Source organism: Typopeltis vanoorti, chromosome 2, assembly GCF_054136105.1.
Source record: "Typopeltis vanoorti isolate ZY-2024b chromosome 2, IOZ_Tvanoo_1.0, whole genome shotgun sequence".
NCBI classification, from domain to species: Eukaryota; Metazoa; Arthropoda; class Arachnida; order Uropygi; family Thelyphonidae; genus Typopeltis; species Typopeltis vanoorti.
In genome coordinates, this window is record NC_143550.1 from 145829294 (window position 1) to 145849542 (window position 20249).

General features: G+C 35.2%; 1 protein-coding gene across 2 annotated transcripts in view; it reads right to left on the reverse strand.

Annotated features, from left to right (window-relative positions):
• LOC150109502 (NEDD8 ultimate buster 1-like) overlaps positions 1 to 20249 on the reverse strand; it is a 261500-nt gene that overhangs the window by 54105 nt on the left and 187146 nt on the right. The window lies entirely within an intron of this gene.

A 20249-nucleotide genomic window follows, 5' to 3' on the forward strand; every position in this document is an offset into this window, starting at 1 on the left:
AATGACCAAAATGTTTTCCTAACATACCTTTTGCACTTCTCTTATCAAGTATTCACATGATTTACAGTCTACTGCAAACCTATGCACACAGGTCAATACATACATAAAAATTCATACCACCATCCAACACAAAAACTAGGAGTCCTCAGCACCCTCAAACACAGAGCCCTAACAATTTGCTCCAATGAACAAGCCCTGAGCCAAGAATTTGAAATTATTAACCAACAGATTTTTTAAATGCACATGATATTAAGGAACCACCAGAATCTTTCACTTTGGAATTGTTGCCATACACTTAACCATTTGCAGAAAAGCTGTGCAAGGATAAGTCATGCAGAACACACATTTTTCACTGCTTGACAGTCTAAACACTTATCAGCATCCACCAACAGACATGAAAGCAAATGATGAGTGTTTTTCATTGAACAACTAAGTGAACTTAATTATTTCAATTTGTGAAGTTTCTGACTGTTTTTGTAATTCATCACATTTTAAAGCAGAGGTGCCTAATTTCCTTTCAAATCTCATGTTAAGACTGGACTTGTCTTATAGACTAAATTATTTTCTTCTCTTCTTCTTTCCAAGATTCTGTCAGAAACATCAGGAGTCTGTAAATGCTTTCCATTGGTTCCTTATCCTTGCTATCTGTCTTAGTTCAGCAAAACTCTTCTTTTCACATTCTATTAAAATCAACCTCCTTCATGTATTTTTAGGACAGCCAGGCTTTCTCTTTCCTTGTGGATTCTATTCCAGGGCTGCATGACAAACTTATGATCCTTCCTAAGTGCATGTCCAATCCCTCTAAGTTTCCATTTTCTGATTTCAAGGTTGACTTTTTGCTGATTTGTTATTTTCCAGAGGTCTTCGTCAGTAATAATTTGTTGTCAGCAAATTCGAAATATGCTCCACAGACATCGATTTATGAGTGTGTTTTTTTTTTGTATTTCCTTTGAAACCAGCCACATTTCGCATCCATATAAAAGAAGTGATTTAATGCATTATTTTTAATTTTGTATCTGTGTGAAATTTTTCATTTTCCATACTCCACTAAGTTTAGCATATGAATTTCTTGCTTTTTGAATCCTTATGTCAACATCTGTAGTTGCTTCTCAGTCTGCAGATAAAACACTGCTGAGATATGTAAAATGTGGAACAGTTTTGATTTTTTCATTTTCAATTGTACTTGGTGACTTGTTGTTCACATTGATTCTCATTTCTTTTGTTGTGTATTTATTTTCAAACTGATTTTCAGTGATTCTTCTTGTAATGTGGTTAGTTTGTTTTGGATATCTGCATGTCTGTGAACAATTAGACATACACTGTCTGCATAGTCTAGATCACCCAAAATTTTATTTATTTTCCATGATGTTTAAGTTTTAAAAGAGGTATACCGTGAGTAGACATATCGATACAAAATAAATAACGGAAAAAAACTCACGTAGAAAGATTATTTATTAGTATAATTTTCGTCTGTGTGTCACAGGCATCTTCAGTACATTAAGCTCAAAATTAAACACTAACAATTCCAAAAAGCGCCACCTAAGTAACTGGTGTAAGATAACTAAAAAGGTCAATAACTTTCCTAAAAAAAAAAAAAAAAAAAAAAAAAAAAAAAAAAAAAATTAATTAATACAATAAAAAGTTAGGAAAGATTAGCTGATTTGTAAAGTACTATCTCCCATAAAGGGGATAGACATAAGCCGTCGGATCTGTTTAAGTTAGGAGAATGAAGTAGAGTTTCACATGTTTCTTTATAAAGGCGTTCCATGAGAAACTGACTTTTGTGAAGAACTCTTGTCTTTCTCCAATGAACTTTGTGTCTAGTGAAGATGGCATGTTCAGAAAGTCCAGACTTTTCAGGTTTAAAGTATTCAATATAAGACTGGTGTTCATCTAGCCGAATAGAGGCAGATCTTCCCGTTTGTCCGAAATAAGATAATCCACAAGAGCACGGAATCTGGTAGACACCTGGATGATTAAGATGTGGAAGCTTGTCTTTAGGAGAAGTGAGAAAGGTGGAGATTTTTCTAAATGGCCGAAAGGCAACAAAAATATTCAGTGGTTTTAAAACTTTTGCTATACATTCACTGATGCCTTGTAATGCACGTTATTTCCTCTGTGTTTGAAGAGGAAGACATTAAAACTACTCAAAGTTCTTTTAATGAAGCAATTCTTATAACCATTAGATAGAAAGGAAGAAGTTATATATTGTAGTTCTTTCTGTAAAAGATCGTCTGAAGAACAAAAGGAGTGGCCCGATGAACCAGTGTTTTAATAGTTCCTGCCTTTTGACTGGGATGGTGATGAGATTCCGCATGGATATAATGGCCTGTATGAGTCTTCTTTCTATAAACTGAGAAATGTAGGTTACCATCTGGTTGGCGAAGAATTAGAAGATCTAAAAAGGCTAACTGCTTATTTGATTCTACTTCTAGGGTAAACTTGATCCTAGGATGAAATGCGTTTAACTTAGTGAGAAATTGTTGAAGTTCATCAGAAGAGCCATTCCATACAGCAAAAATGTCATCGACATATCTGAATCTGAACCAATGAGTAGGTCTGGGAGAAATGTTGTCAAAGATACGTTGTTCAAAATGTTCCATAAAGAAATTAAAGATAGCAGGAGAAAGAGGATTACCCATTGCTGTTTCTTCAATTTGTTAATACAACTTATTTTTAAAGGAAAAATAACCAGAATTTATTAAAAAATCAAATACGTTTGCAATGTCTGAAGGAAATTCCTGTTGTAGTAATTCAATACTTTCCGAAAGAGGCACATTTGTAAATAAAGAAACAACATCTAAACTGATCATGATATCAGAAACGTCCAAATGAAGATCTGAAATTTTATTTTTGAAATCCAAAGTATTTTTTATATAAGTATCAGTTAAACAGATAAACAGATCTAACTTAAACAGATCCGACGGCTTACGTCTATCCCCTTTATGGGAGATAGTACTTTACAAATCAGCTAATCTTTCCTAACTTTTTATTGTATTAATTTTTTTTTTTTTTTAGGAAAGTTAGACCTTTTTAGTTATCTTACACCAGTTACTTAGGTGGCGCTTTTTGGAATTGTCAGTTAGTGTTTAATTTTGAGCTTAATGTACTGAAGATGCCTGTGACACACAAGCGAAAATCATACTATTAAATAATCTTTCTATGTGAGTTTTTTCCGTTATTTATTTTGTTTCCATGATGTTTCTTTGGCATATTTCATTGCTGTCTGTTCTAGAACTTGATCTAGCACCAGTATAAATAATAATGGAGATAGCAGGCATCCCTGTCGCACTCCAGATACAGTTTGAAAGGGGTTGTGACAACTATCCATCATGCATCACCTGGCAATGGAATTTGTAATACCCTTCCTGTATGAGGTTTATTATCTTCTGTGACATTCCTTTGTTTTGAAGTGCATTCCACACACAATCGCTAGCAATGGAATGGAAGGTTTTTTATAATCCATGAACACAGCAGGTATAAAGGATAGTTAAATTCTGTTCATTTATTATTCTTAAGGTGTTAATGTGGTCTATAGATGATCTATATGGCTTAAAACCAGACTGCTATCTTTTCATGCCCTCATCTGAAATGTTCAAGATTCTTGAAAGAATAATTTTGGTAAAAAAAATTCTGATAATGACACACAGCAGGTTTATGCCCTTCCAATTACAGTTTTCCAAATATCCTTTCTTTGGTATTTTTATTATTATTCCTGTATTCCAATCCTCCTTTTCTCCAGATGTCTTGAAACAGCGGGTAGAGCATATCTGTGATTGTTGTGGTATCAGATTTTAGAACCTCAGCTGTGATACCATCATGTCCTGCCACTTTCTAATTTTTCATTTCTTTAATAGTTTCTATCTCCAATTTAGATGGTGGGGTGGTATCAATTTTTAATTCATCTATTTCTATTTTTAATTTCTGTTTGAATTCTATCACTGCTATTGTTCAAGATTTGACTAAAATGTTGTCTCCACCTTTCTTCTGTTCATGCTAAAATTTTTCCATTGAGATTCTTCACTGGGATATTCTTTTGCATGGCTTCTCCAGAAAGTCTTTTTATAATACTGTGGTAACTCTCTACTGTTATACTTGTCTGCAGCTTGTTGTGCCCTCGATGCCAGTTCTTCAAACCACTGCCATTTATCTCTTCCAGCACTTCACTTTTTTTCATTTAAAATCTTATATTTGTCTTTAAGTTCATTTTCCTTTTGGAGTGTATTGCTTGCACATAATTTCAGCTTTATTTTTTTCCTTTCGTCCACTAGTCTTCAAGTTTCCATTAATAACCATTCTTGTTTCTTTCTTTTAGTCTATCCTAAAACGTGTTTTGCTGTATCATTAAGAACTTTTTTTTTCACCTTTTTCCATTTAGCTTCTATATCATCATTCCTTATATCCTTTCCTCCATCAAAATTAATATCCATATTTTCCCTTAACTTTATTTTAAACTCATTGCAGACTTCAGCATTTTGTAATTTAGCAATATCAAATTTCCATCTATTACATGTCTCTCCCCCCCCCCCCCCCCGATGATTTTTTAGAATAACTGCATAGGTCCTATTATCAGGCGAAGATCTGAACCAATATCAGCACTTCTTTTATTTTGGACATCCAATAACATTTTCCTGCACCTCTGGCTGATGGCAATATGATCTATTTGATTCTGTGTTTTGCCATCTGGTGACACCCAGATTACTTTATGTATTCTATTATGCTGGAAGATTGTGCCATCTATTACTAAGCTGTATTTAACACACAGTTCCACAACAGTTCACCATTTACATTTCTCTCCCCCAAACCATGCTTTCCCATTACATTCTACAGCCCCTCATTATTTGTACAACTTTAGCATTGAAGTGAACCATGAGAAATATGCTAATTCATTACCTCATGTCTCATCATCAAGGCCTTATCAAATATACTGTAAAACGTTCTCTTCAAAGGATTCATTCTTAGCTGGGGCATAGCACTGAACCACTCTTAGTCTACCAAATTTAGTTTTAAGATTTATTGCTATTATTCGTTCTGAAATGGGTTCCATTGCTCCTCACGTGCAAATCTTCTGCACACGAGGATTCCAACTCCACATTGATGTTTATCAGTTATATTAGGCATCTGAGTAAAGAAACAGATTTCCACTGGGAAAATTTATTCTATCAGTACCATTCCATCTTACTTTGCTAATCCCCAATAATTCAATTTTATATTTTTCCATCTCCTTTCTTAGTTGTGTTAGTTTTCCTGTTTGATAGAGTGATTTAACATTCCACTAGCCAATTTGTGTCCCATTTTTCCAAGCTTTAGTCAATACCAAAGATTTCTGCATTTAACTGACTTGAAAACAGTATTTAAATTTTTAGAAACTTGTGGATTGTTAGCTCATAGAATTCCTATTCTGGTGGTAGGGCTGCTACCGCAGAAGTCAGACATGCATTTTATACACAAGCATTTCCTCTCGTATAGATGTTTCAATTATACTGCTGATACCCAATCACCAGAGCATGTCTGTGATAACAGGTTCTACCATAAGAAGGTGAGGGTGATATTTGAGTGGGTGGTGCTATATGTTATTGTGAAGTCAAGGACTTCATAATATTATGCAATCACCACCCTTTAGAACCCCAAATTATTTCAGAAGTTTAAAAGTTATTTTTTTAATGATAATGAATCACAACACTACAATATCAAAATAGAGCATAATTTATTAAATATGGCTATTTCACTGACTTTCAAATAAAGCATCCTTAGAGTAGAAAAATACTTAATTAAAATTATAATAACGGAATTAACTCACGCAAAATATCATTTATTAGTAGATTTTTCCCAAGTATCACAGGCATCTTCAGTACATGTATAAAGCTAATTAAACAATAACTGACAATTTCAAAAGGCACCACCCACATAGCTAATGTAAGGTTACTAAAAAAAGTCAATAAATTTCCTAACTTATTAAAAAAAAAAACAGATAAATAAATAAATTATATATATCTATATATACACACACAATTAAAAAAGTTAGGAAATATTTTCTGATTTATAAAGTACTATCTCCCACAAAGGAGATAGATGCAGACCATCGGATCTGTTTAAGTTAGGAGATTGAAGTAAAGTTTCACATGTTTCTTTATAAAACCGTTCCATCAGAAAACGACTTTTGTGAAGGACTCGTCTTGTTCCAATGAACTCTGTCTAGTGTTGATGGCATGCTCTGCAAGTCCAGACCGTTCATTTTCAAGGTATTGAATATAAGACTGGTGTTGTTCTAGCCAAATAAAAACAGATCTTAATGTTTGTCTGAAATAAGATAACTTACAAGAGAAAGGAATCTGATAGACCTGGATAACCGAGGTGTGGAAGATTGTCCTTTGGAGAAGTGAGAAAAGTGGAGATTTTTCTGATTGGTCGAAAGGCAACAAAAATATTTAGTGGTTTTAAAACTTTTGCTATGCATTCACTAATGCCTTGTACATACGTGTTATTTCTTCTATATTTGAAGAGGAAGATATATCAAAACTGCTCAAAGCTCTTTTGATGAAGAATTCTTATATCCATTAGATAAAAAACAGGAAATAATATATTGCAATTCTTTCTGAATAGTTCATCTGAAGAACAAAAGGAGTGGGCTCGATGAACCAGTGTTTTAATAGTTCCTGCCTTTTGACTGGGATGGTGATGAGATTCAGGATGGATTTAAAGTCCTGTATGAGTCTTTCTCTTATAGACTAAGAAATGTAGGCTACCATCTGGTTGGCAAAGAATTAAAAGATCTAAGAAGGCTAACTGCTTATTTGCTTCTACTTCTAGGGTGAACTGGATCCTTAAATGAAGTGCATTTAATTTAGAGAGAAACTGTTGTAATTCATCAGAAGAGCTATTCCAGATAGCAAAAATATCATCTACACATCTGAACCAATGAGTAGGTCTAGGAGAAATGTTTTGTTCAAAAATATGTTGTTCAAAGTGCTCCATCAAGAAGTTGGCAATAGCAGGAGAAATAGGATTGCCCATTGCTGTTCCTTCGATTTGTTGATATAGCTTGTTTTTAAAGGAAAAATAACTAGAATATATTACAAAATCAAATATTTTAACAATGTCTAAATGAAATTCTTGTTGCAGTAATTCAATGCTGTCAGATAAAGGAACATTAGTAAATAATGAAACAACATCTAAACTAATCATAATATCCAAAGCTTCCAAATGAAGATCCGAAATTTTTGAAATCCAAAGTATTTTTATATAAGTAGCAGTTCTAAGTTGAAGAAGTGAGTAATTCATTAATTGAAGTGAGTAAATGTATTAATTATTAAAGGAGATTAGAATGGCAACGTCAGAATAGATAATGATGGTTGGGAAAGTGTCATGGGAAAATATGGTTTGGGAGAAAAAAATGAACAAGGTGAAAAAATGTTAGAATTTGCTGTGCACAATGAGATGATCTGTAACACAAGATTCCAACAAAAGGAGTGTAGAAAATGGACGTGGCGATCAAATGAGAGAAACCCAAGAACATGATCGATATGATTACAATTAAAAGAAGATGGATGACATCAGTACAGCAATGTCGAACTTTTCAGGGAGCAGATAGACTCAGTGATTGTAAACATCAGGTAATTTAGTGATTGTAAACATCAGGTTGAAATTAAAAAGAAAATATAAACCCCATCATCAGAAACAAAGAGACAGCAAGAATAAGCAAAGCAGAAATAGGAAGAAGGTACAGAACAGTGTTAGAAGAAAAACTTAAAAGTGTGGACAAAGAAGAAAATTCAAATCTAAGAGCAAAAGGAGTAATGAAGGCGATAGAAGATGCAGTTGAAGAAACAGTATCAGAAGAAGAGAAGATCAAGAAGAAGTGGATTAGACAAGAAACAATAAAGTTACAATAAAGAAACAATAAAGTTAGTACAGGAGAAGAGAATGTTGAAGATCAGAAGGGATACATCAGAACAAATAGAGGAGCAGTATAGAAGAAAGTGTAATGAGACGAAAAAAGCAGTCAGAATGGATAAGATGAAATGGTTAGAAGCCCAATGTAATAATATAGAACAGCACTATGGAGAGCATAAAACTAGGGAGGTGTACAAAATGATTAGAACCATTAATAGCAGGTGGCAACCAAAACAGACCACAATTAAACATGAAAAAGGCAAAGTATTGATGAATAAAGATAAAACTGTACAGTGGTGGACAAGACAATGTAGTGAATTATATGAAGAAAAACTAGATTTAGATGGTGTTGAGAAAATGATTGAAGAATTGAAGCTGATACCACCACCAAGTAATGAGGATGATGTAGACATTGTAAGAGGAGAGGTAGAAAAAGCAATAGGACGGTTAAAATACAAGAGTCCTGGTGGAGAAAGTATGGTTACAGAAATGCACCAACTATGTAATATGGTATGGAAAGAAGGGAAAATGACAGAAGAGTGGGTGAAATCGATATTAATGACATTATACAAGAAAGGAAATAAGCTAGAATGTAAAAAATTGTAGAACAATTGCTTTGACAAGTCACCTTGGTAAGATAATGATGATGATATTGACAGAAAGATTGAGGACACAATTGAAAGCATACCTTGCAGATGAGCAAGCAAGATTTAGGAAAGATGGAAGCACAATTCAACAGAACTGTGCTAGGAGAAAAAACAAAAACATATATACCTGCTTTGTTGATTTTCAAAATGCATTTGACAGTATTGACCAGAAAGTGACATTAGCAGTGCTAGAATCTTATGGAATTGATAGAAAACTAATAGTTATATTAAGAGATGTTTACAAGAATGCAGTTGAAGCAGTTAGAATAGGTGATGATTTGGGGAAATGATTTAGAACAAGCAGAGGTACTAGACAGGGAGACCCAATATCACCAAGCATTTTCATTGCACATTTAGAAAGAGCAATGGATAAAATGAAGGAAGATGCAAAAGGAATATCACTACATGAGATGAGAAGTAACAATCTGAGATATGCAGATGACATTGTTATTATGGAAGAAGATGAAAGAGAACGACAAAAAACATTGAAATTGTTAAATGAGGAAAGAAAGAGATTTGGACTTATGATCTTGGAAAAAAACAAAGACAATGGTATTTGGTGAGAACATGAAACAAAAGATACAAGTGGATGGAACTGATATAGAAAATGTAGAACAGTTCACATATTTGGGAAGTGAAATGACATGATTTGGACTGCAAAAAAGAAATAAAGATCAGGATTGCAAAGGGAAGAACAAATCTGAAGGCCATGGATAACATCTGGAAAAGTAAAGCGAGCCTGCAAACAAAACTAAGAGTGCTGGAAACATGCATCTTTAGTGGTGTACTGTATGGATCTGAAACGTGGGAATCAAGAAAAAGAATTTTGGCATTTGAAAGAACTTGTTACAGGAAAATTCTAAGAATAGGGTGGGTACAGAAAATCACAAATGAAGAGCTCTATCGGGAGATACAACCAAAGGAGAATCTAATGCAGAAGATTATAAAACGGAAGCTGCAATTATTTGGACACATCTGCAGAATGACTGAGGACTGGAAGATAAAGATACTCATGTTTGGTATTATGGATGGTGTAAACAGAAGAGTTAGACCTTACAGAGAATGGATAGATGACAAAGGACTCGTGTGGAGTGGATGTACAGAAACTGCGACACTGTGCACTAGACAAAGAAAGGTGGAAGAAGATAGTGGAAGAGGCATCAGACACCAATGGGCAGTGAGCCCATGGTTCATGATGATGATGAATTGATAAACAAAGATGACCATGATGCCAAAATTATTATTATTATGCAATATATCCATGGAGTACAAGGTTTCATCGGAAGGGCACCCATATCACATAACTCATCATCTACATTTACTTAATGATTATAGATGATGTTTTCTGTTAGGCTCTCAACGGCATTTAAACAGCCATTATTCTAAACTGATAAACAGAGATGACCATGATGCCAAAATTATTATTATGCAATACATCCAAAGAATAAGGCCTCACTGCAGGAAGGCACCCACATAACACAATCCACCATCCACAACCAGTATTATTGTTTGTAACTGCATGTATTCTATATTCCAATTTGCCTGTCTGTAGGATGAGATTAGCTAATTCAGGTCTTTCTCAATATAAGTGTGCACTGCCCCACTGTTCTTAAAATTGCACTTGCACTAGAGGTGCTTCAATTTTTGAAGACAAATCTTTTGAAATGAATCAAGTTGTTTTTTTTTTTTAAATATAAAGGAGGAGGAATTTACTATGAGGGAGAAAGTAATTTTCTACCTGCTCAGAAAGTTAGAATTATTTATACTATCAAGTAGAGCAGTGCTTTCCAAACTTCTGGATGCCCCTTTGCAAAAATTAAAATATTTCACGCCCCCCCCCCCCTCAAAAAAAATCATAATAGAGACATATATTATTATAATATTTATTGTATTTATATTCAATACAAAACATACAGCGAATATTGCAAAAATCAAATGCACATATTACATTTTTTGCCTCTTACCGTTTGGTTCTGAAGACGATGTGGGCTGTTCTGGTAAAATATGAAATACTGTCTTTTTTTTTTTTTTTTTTTTTTGAGTCTATTTCTGCTTCTTCTGATTGTTAGCGGGATTTTTTATTTTTATTTTTTTTTTTATCAGCCACTTATCCATCTCAGGGTTAAATTTTTTAACGTGGAATAGATCAAATAATAGCACCACTTACCGATACTGGCACACCACAGACTAACAACATGAAATTAGTGAATATTATCTGAATAAGGGAATCCCTGGACCAGAAAATTTTTTCTCTTTTGTGACTTTTCTCCCTTTAATTAAGCCCAACGCGAAACAGACAGCAATGACAGGTTATTAAGAAGAGCATATGATTGGTGCAGTATTAACAAAAGATCGCGCAACCGAAAGATAAAAGCATAGCTGACAATTGAGTTGAAATGCTAACTCTCTTCAACAGAATTCCATATGTGAAAATGCCATAACATTCATTATATATATATATATTACTTAGTTTTAAAACTTTTACGAATTTTAACACGTTCAGTTGAAATTTATTGCTGCCTTGGGAAATCAAACACACACACGTCTAATTAATAACAATAGTTTTTAGTTAGATACTGTGTTTGCCCATGCAACAAATGGTTTTGTTTCAGTCTATACAGCATAGTTTCTGTATGAGGGGACATGTGATTCATTAATTAGTGTGTTTTTATCCCTGTTGCCTCTAATTGCACTATTTCTTGAGAAATATATTACACAGACTGCTCATACTTTATTCATTGGCATAATAAAAGTACTTGTTTTTATTGCCTCTGCAGTATAGTGGCTGTTAGGGAGGGTGTGTTGTTTACCACTGCAAGCGAGTTACTATCTCCCCACATGAACTTTTTCACTAATCTAATAGACTACGTTCTCACTAGCAACACAGATGACCTCTCTGCAGTATTATGTCTTTTCTATAATTATTTTTATCAGTGACACTCTACAGAACTAGCATCCATCATTTTCTCTCTCTCAACTAAAAATGCAAGCAAGATTTTTACCTTGTTTATTCTACCTTTATTCACTGTAATAACATTTTCAATCTATTGCTTCTTGAAGATTATAATGCCCAGCTGCTTAAAGAGAATATAAATAGGATCCTAATCTTTCTTCTCTGCCTAAAGATGACACAGAGCACTAAGATGCTATCTAGGCTCTACAAATTCTTTTGTGTGTTATGTGTGGGAATGATATAAATATAAACATAAAGATTAATGATGTGCACCACCACCACTCACATACATCTAAACCTGATATATTAATCCTTACTGAATCTCAAATGACATCCTCTACAACCACAGTTCACCCTAACAATGTAAACTACATTCCGCATGATTTCTCCTATAAGGACAAAATGTGCATTTGTCAAATTCATTTCTCAGTACTCTAATATTCCATGCTAGAAATTACTAAACTTTGAATCCTATCTAAATAATTTGTTCGGGCACAAGATTCCATCAAATTTTTGCTTTCATTTATAGATTTTACCACTCTCCTAATTCTGATAACTACAATGTTTTGTTTATCTCTAAAGGTTGATTTTCTATAGTCTAAATTACTCAAACAACAAGACCATCTTCCTTAGAGACTTCACTGTTCATAATTCAAACTAGCCTCCTTTTTTCTAACTTCACAATTCAAGCTGGAAGAAAAACTAAATTTTTTGCTGCTGTTAGCCATGATTTAGCATAAATAGTTTGCCTACCAATCAAAGTACTAAATAATCCTCCTCATTCCCCCAACAACCTGGGCATTTTCTTAATCAGCTCTCCCTCCAATTACATCACAGATGGTTACTCTCCTCTTAGCAACTCTGACCACAACATTGCCCACATTTCCTTTCCTGCCAACTGACCTCATCTCAGCCAATCTGAGCATTGCAGAACCCATGTGGCACCACTATCATGATGCCACATGGGTTCTGCACCGCATTTGCATTCTGATTGCTCTTTCCACTTTCCCAATCTAAATCTACTTTGAATGAATAAACTTGTTCTGAAATAATGCTTCATGGAATGAAGACGTTAATTTCCCATTCCACACAAAATTCCCAAACACTATCCAAGCCCTGGTTCTCCAAGAGGTATACTAAAGCAGTCCAGGATAAAAATTCAGCATACTTTAAATGGCTCATGTCAAAATCTCCACCTGTGCATTTAACCTACATTACTGTCCACAACAGATATGTTAGAAAGCATACTTTCTAAAGGCCAAATGCAAAAATTTTCCTTTTGCTAAAATGACATCAAATTCTAGTCCCTTGCTATTGGACACCACTTCTCTCATATCCATAGAAACATCACCTGAAGATAAGCAATGTCTTGGCATCAATCTTTTCCTCCAACTCTTGTACAGACAACCAAGGAAAATCATACCATACCATGAACAACTCACCATATACTTCCTCTAATTTTTCATGAGAAAAACATGAAAAATCCATAATAATAAATGGAGAATTTTGATAAAGATACTAGTAAGTTTCCTAGTCCAGAAGGTATCCTCCAAATATGCTAGAAACTTATGTTCCATAATTAACATCCATTCCCGTACTGTCTATACAAAACTTTTGTTCATTTACAATGGCAACCATAATATTTCAAAAATTTTAATTTTCTTAAAGTTATAGAGATCTTCCAACAAGAATGATGCCAAAGAACAATGTGCTTTAAATATTTATTATATATATATTTTTCTATCCAGTCAGTCTAAATAATACAGTTGGGTAGTAAGAGTGCAATTTATTTAATTAAGAGATGGCTCCTTTCTCACAGACTTCGATCTTTTTCTTCTTGATGCTCTTTTCTGCAGCATGCCTTTTTTAATAGATATTTTCGTAAGCACTCCTGGCAACCACCTCTTCCTTTCCTCTAATATGTAAGAGCACGAGCAGCTGCTGGTAAACATCCATAGACAGTTCAGTTTCAAACTTATTACCTTCTCACGCCTCTTTTTTAGTTCCATCTCCCTCTGTTTATCAGTCTTCAACATACCACTTTTCCCATGCCTCCAACTATTCAAGCAATACATAAGCAGATTTTTTCTTTCTCTTTCATCACTTACCCACATACACACCAGTACTGTGTTATATTTTGTTATCTCTTGTAGGTAGGGTTGATATTTAAAAAAAAAGTGTTTAAATGAGAAGTCAATATAATATACCCTACAAAGAACAACAGTTCTTTATTACAAGAGTTCTTAACTGAGAGGAGACCTCCACATAGCCTTTAAAGAATGCGGAGAACCGACCAGGGCTTCTGACCTAATGTCCAATCCTCACCTTCTCGTGGTGCACCCTGTTGGGTATCCATCTGGATACCCAACAGGGTGTTCGTTCAGTATCTATCTGGATACTGAACGAACGAGGATGGGCTGCCAATTTGGGATTTAGACGAACAAATTGTATTCTTATTGGCTTAAACCAATATACAATATGACAAAATTTCATCCTGGCTGGGGCGTCGCCCGGTTAAACAAGGCTCTCGTTGTTTTCGGCAGGGAACCAGGGAGAACATCGAAAAGTCAGCTACTGGAACAAACCCCAACTCAATATCACCAGAGTTGAAGATCGGTACTATCAACATAAGCCTGCAAAGAAATGGAGTAAACGGCAAAGAAATGGAGTAGCTGAGGAATTAGATAAGTACCAGATTGATATAATAGGGGTGACTGAAACAAAAAAGACAAAAACTGGTGAGACCTTTCTGAGCAATAAATACAAAATGTTATATTCAGGCAATGACAATCAAGGAAAAGTAGTAGTAGTAGTCATAATATTCAACACTAAATACAAGGCTAATCTTCTTGAATGGCAAGCAGTATCAAGTAGAGTGATATGGGCAAATATCAGACTGAGGAACTGGAGAATGAGACTTATTTGTGCCTATGGTCCCACAGAAGACTCTACTAAGGTAGAAGTGGGAGAATTTTTTGAAACTCTAGAGAAAGCTACTGATACAATGAAAAAGTTGGTCCTTGTTGGGTATCTAAATAGCAGAATAGGAAGTGATTGTCAGACATACAAAAATATTTTGGGAAAATTTGGAGAAAACAGCAAAGTTAAAAATAATGGCAAATACCTGTTGGATTTCTGCTCAGGACATGGAATGATTAATACTAACACCATGTTCCAACATAAAAATGTGCACAAATTCACACGGGGAGAAGAAGCAAGGAATAAGAAAAGTTTCATTGACTATGTTATTGTTGATAGTGATGTTTTCTTCCTATCGCAGGACACCAGAGTGTACAGAGGATTTGAAATTGGAAGTGATCATCATTTAGTCTTGAGCAGGATAAAATTAAATTCACATTGAAAAGAATAACATGTAAGAAAGTTTTAAAGCAAATAAAAGTTGAGCAACTCTCAGACGTGAACTGTAGACTAAAGTACACAAAGATTATTGAAGAAAAAAATGAAAGAGTTTAAGAACAGGAACCAAACCTTGAAGAAAACTCTGATTCAGCCAGAGAGGCATGTGGTGAGGTTGTCTGCAAGGATAGAAAAATCAGGACTACATGGTGGACACAAGAAGTAAAAGAGGCAATGAAGAAAAAGAAGAAAGCACATCAAAAGTTCCTGGCAAATAAGTCAGTTTGTGTTCATAACAGAATATAGAAACAAATGCAAGAAAGCTAAACACTGTGTAAAACTAGGTAAACAAAAGTCATGGGAGGAATTTGGCAAGAACATAGGCAGCAAAATATTCTGGAGGTTGTTGAAGACATTCAGAAATCGAGGAAAGAGTGTTGTAAAAGGAATTAGAGATGATAAAGGTGACATGAAAACAGGAGAAAAAGATATCCTTGAAGTATGGAGTAATTATATTGAAAAATTGCTAAACGAAACAAGCAGTGATAGCACAGTGGTAAAAACCACTCAACAGGCATACAGTCAGGAATACATATCCATACTTGAAGTAGAAAAAGCCATCAAAAGCCTGAAATGTGGAAAGGCAGTAGATGATATTTGACCAGAAATGCTCAAGTATGGTGGTATAAAAGTCTTACAGTGGCTGCACTGCATTGTTCAGAAGGCCTGGACAGAGGGATGAATTCCTGATGAATGTGATTCCTGATGAATAAAACTGAATGTGAGAATTACAGAGGTATTTCCCTACTGAGTGTTCCTGGTAAGATTTATGCTAGTATACTTGAGAAACGGTCGAGAAGAATTGTGGAAGAAAAGCTTGGTGAAAAACAAGCTGGATTCGGGCCAAATAAAGGCTGTCAGGATCAGATCTTCACTTTACGACAAATAGTCCAGAAATCATGGGAATATAACAAAGATCTGTATTTAAGTTATGTCAATCTGGAAAAGGCATATGACAAGGTGCCAAGAGAGAAGCTATTCAATACGCTAGAGTTATATGGTGTCAATGGGGCATTATATCAAGCAATACTTAGAGTCTTTATTTGAGTTGTAAATCAGCAGTTAGGATTGAAGAAAGTACAGGAAGATGATCTAATGTTAAATCTGGTGGGAGGCAAGGATGTACATTATACCCTCTGTTATTCATTATCTATATGGATCATATTATGAAGGAAAGTGGTATTTAAGTGGTATTAAACCTGATATCAAAATTAGAGGTGTTAATTTCAGCTCTTTGCCTTATGCAAACGATGTTATATTTCTAAATAAATCCGCTACAAGTCTGCAAGATTCCCTGACTAAATTGAATAACTGTTATAATAGATATGATATGAAGGTCAGCAATAAAAAGACAAAGACAATGCAAATAGGCAGAATCGTTGAAAATGTCAACCGTGCTGTCAATGGAGAACCTGTGGAACAAGTAAAACATTTCAGCTAATTAGGCACAATTTTTACTGAAGATGGTAAACTAAATATAGAAATAGACAACAGAATCAGCAAAGCTGGTATGGTAGGAAGTCAATTGAATAAATTCATATGGAGTAAGAGAGAAATTAGTCTGAACACTAAATTAGCTGTATACAAGACAGTGTTCAAACCAGTTTTAACTTATGGATCTGAGAGCTGGGTCAGAAGTAAAACACTTGACCAAAGACTAGAGACCGCAGATATGAGAGTCCTGAGAAAGATTAGAGGCGTGAACAGATGGCATCAGTGGCAATATCATATTAAAAACGAGGATATTAGGAAAGAACTTGACATTGTCAGCATCTTGAAATGCTTTAGCAGAGCTAATCTCAGATGGTATGGTCACTTAAACAGAATGGGAGAGGAAAGATTAGCAAAACAAGTGTTCTCAGCCAGGTTGACAGGAAAATGACCCCGAGGAAGACCAAGATACAGATGGATTGATACGGTACAAAGTGCCTTAGACGATAGAAATATAAGATCTGATAATGTTGGAGTCTTGACAAGTAACAGACTGATTTGGAGGAAAATTGTAGATAGGAAGTTAGTAATGGCATAAATTTTTCATGTAGCACTATCATATCCTGTACACCCCTTGAGTGTACATAGCAGGAATTTGATGATGATGAAGAAGAACAAGAGCAAGGAATTGACACTGCTAAACTAATATTAATATGATAAGTTGATTAATGTCATTGAGACTGAATACTACTTCTAATTTGGCATTTCATCTATTTATGCCAATTTAGGGAAACAATATGTGGTATAGCGATTGCTACAATTTACTCTGTACTCTCAGTTGTTGTCTTGTCATTTGCAATAAGCCAATAATTATTTATTGGCTTACTGCTGATATTTCGCTGGTATACAGAGCCTCCATAGCTCAGTTGGTAGAGATGAAGCCCTTTGGTCGGAAAGACATGGGTTCGATTCCCATCAGTGACGTGAGGAATCTTTATTTTGTCTCTTTCAATGAAAGGTGAGTTAGCCGGTCTCATATGGAGGTAGGAGTTGTTGTTTTTTTCCCATCTGGGAACACGGGTTTTTCTCCCCCACCCCCAGAACAGGCAAACTGGTCCCATGAACACACGCACGGATTACAGTCAGGAATACTTAAGATCCAGTCATAAGCCTGATTTGTTAGCTACGCTGCTCCTGAGCCTGGATAAAATTATGGGAGGGAATGGGAATTTTGTGCTGTACTTCCCCGTAAAGGAGCCTCATGGCTACTGTATCATCATACGAAAACTAACTCTCTCTACACAGTCTAAATGCAAACCCATTGAACCTGGTGTCACTAATCCATTAAGTCTTTTATCTGGTAGCAATATAGTGATGAAATTTTCATTTTTTGGAAGCATGTTCACAACAAGAACTAAATAAATTGCTCTTTTCAAGCATGATAAAACAAAGACTAGACAATGATGAATTTCTAGAAATAGTGAATGCTACCACCAGGCTAAGTCTTTTCATCAAAGTCAACATTATCAATCCTTTAAAGAACAAAATATTACATAAAACGTGTAAAAAGGCTTATGTGTTCGTTGTATATGTTGTTTAATTTTGACGGTATATATCAGAACACAGAATTATAAGTAAATAATTATCTATTGACTTATTGCTGATATTTTGCTGGTGTTATAGCAAAAAACAGGGAGAAATTAAAAAAAAACAGGGAGAAAGCAAGTACTACTTATGCCTTAAGATGACTGTCTCTCATATCTTAGGCAAATTTATACAGCCATATTTGTTGAGATTCAGAGTATGTTTCAATTCTTCTGCTGCTCCTAAGAACAATCTCTCTGACTTGTAAGAGCTTCTGTGCAGTACTTTTGTTTTCTTCTAGTTGATCCTGTGTGCAGGTGTATCCAAAGCATGGTCTGCTAGGCCCGACTTGCCATAGTGATAGTGCCGGATGTATCTTTTATGTTCACTGATGCGTATGTCCACAGTTCTTCCTGTTTGCCTGTAGTAAGTTTGATCACACGAGCAGAGTACTACATAGACTCCTGGATGTGATAAAGGAGGGATGATGTACTTCGGTGAACGAATGAGAGTTTCTAATTTGACACACAGGGGTGCTTAAGGCTCAAAGCTGTATAACTGAGAGGAGACCTCCACATAGCCTTTAAAGGAATGCGGAGAACCGACCAGGGCTTCTGACCTAATGTCCAATCCTCACCTTCTCGTGGTGCGCCCTGTTGGGTATCTACTTTGATACTGAACGAACGAGGATGGGCTGGCAATTTGGGATTTAGCCGACCAAATTGTATTCTTATTGGTTTAACCAAAATAAAAAATGGTACAACATGACAAAATTTCATGCCGGCTGGGGCGTCGCCCGGTTAAACAAGGCCCCCGTTGTTTTCGCCAGGGAACCAGGGCGAACAGCGAAAAGTCAGCTACTGGAACAAATCTGAAAACAAACCCCAACTCAACATCACCAGAGTTAAAGATTGGTACTATCAACGTAAGAAGCCTGAATGGCAAAGAAATGGAGGTAGCCGAGGAATTAGATAAGTACCAGATCGACATAATAGGGGTAACTGAAACAAAAAAGACCAAAACTGGTGAGATCTTTCTGAGCAATAAATACAAAATGTTATATTCAGGCAATGACAATCAAGGAAAAGAAGGAGTAGCCATAGTATTCAACACAAAATATGAGGCTAATCTTCTTGAATGGCAGTCAGTCTCAAGTAGAGTAATGTGGGCAAATACGAGAATGGGGAACTGGACAATGAGACTTATTTGTGCCTATGGTCCCACAGAAGGTTCTACTAAGGTAGAAGTGGAGAAATTTTTTGAGGCTTTAGAAAAAGCAACTGACACAATGAAAAAGGAAAAGTTGGTCCTTGTTGGGGATCTAAATAGTAGAGTAGGAAATGATTGTGAGACATACAAAAATATTTTGGGAAAATTTGGAGAAAAGAGCAAAGCTAATAATAATGGCAAATATCTTGGATTTCTGCTCAGGACATGGACTGGTTATTACTAACACCATGTTCCAACATAAAAATGTGCACAAATTCACATGGAGAGAAGAGGCTAGGAATAAGAAAAGTCTCATTGACTATGTTATTGTTGATAGTGATGTTTTCTCCCTGGTGCAGGACACCAGAGTGTACAGAGGATTTGAAATTGGAAGTGATCACTATTTAGTCTTGAGCAGGATAAAATTGAATTTCATATTGAAAAGAATAACATGTAAGAAAGTTTTAAAGCGAATAAAAGTTGAGCAGCTCTCAGATGTGAACTGTAGACTAAAATACAGAAATATTATTGAAAAGAAAATGAAAGAGTTTGAGAACAGGAATCAAACCTTGGAGATTCAGTGGCAAACTCTGAAGGAAACATTGATTGATTCTGCCAGAGAGGCATGTGGTGAGGTTGTGTGCAAGGATAAAAAAATCAGAACTCCCTGGTGGACACAGGAAGTTAAAGAGGCAGTGAAGGAAAAGAAGAAAGCATATCAAAAGTTCCTGGCAAATAAGTCAGCTTTTACTCTTACAGAATACAGAGACAAATGCAAGAAAGCTAAACAGTGTGTAAAACTAGCTAAACAAAAGTCATGGGAGGACTTTGGCAAGAATATAGAAAATAAATATCAAGAAGGTGGCAAAATATTCTGGAGGTTGTTGAAGAAGCTTAGGAATGGAGGAAAGAGTGCTGTAAAAGGAATTAGAGATGATAAAGGTGAAATGAAAACAGGAGAAAAAGATATCCTTGAAGTATGGAGTAATTACTTTGAAAAACTGCTAAATGAAACAAGCAGTGATGACAGCACAGTGATAAAAAACACTGACCAGGCATGCAGTCAGGAATACATATCCATACTTGAAGTAGAAAAAGCCATCAAAGGCTTGAAA